Source organism: Otolemur garnettii, unplaced genomic scaffold (genome assembly GCF_000181295.1).
Source record: "Otolemur garnettii isolate 467f Iridium unplaced genomic scaffold, OtoGar3 scaffold00107, whole genome shotgun sequence".
In the NCBI taxonomy this organism is placed as follows: domain Eukaryota; kingdom Metazoa; phylum Chordata; class Mammalia; order Primates; family Galagidae; genus Otolemur; species Otolemur garnettii.
The window spans coordinates 5,395,526-5,395,879 of NW_003852502.1; the positions used below are offsets into that span (position 1 = coordinate 5,395,526).

Below are 354 nucleotides of genomic sequence, written 5' to 3' on the forward strand. Positions count from 1 at the left end.
ACAGGCCAGCTGGGTGTGGATGTCCACGTATGTGTACATGTGTGTACGTGTGTACAGTAGGCCAGCTAGGTGTGGATGTCCATGTATGTGTACATGTGTGTATGTGTGTACAGTAGGCCAGCTGGGTGTGGATGTCCACGTATGTGTACATGTGTGTATGTGTGTACAGTAGGCCAGCTGGGTGTGGATGTCCACGTATGTGTACATGTGTGTATGTGTGTACAGTAGGCCTGCTGGGTGTGGATGTCCATGTATGTGTACATGTGTGTACAGTAGGCCAGCTAGGTGTGGATGTCCACGTATGTGTACATGTGTGTATGTGTGTACAGTAGGCCGGCTGGGTGTGGATGTCCA

The 354-nt window shown here is 50.6% G+C and overlaps 1 protein-coding gene across 5 annotated transcripts in view; it reads right to left on the reverse strand.

Annotated features, from left to right (window-relative positions):
* The window catches only part of MYO6 (myosin VI), a 151,377-nt gene that overhangs the window by 50,823 nt on the left and 100,200 nt on the right, over positions 1-354 (reverse strand). The window lies entirely within an intron of this gene.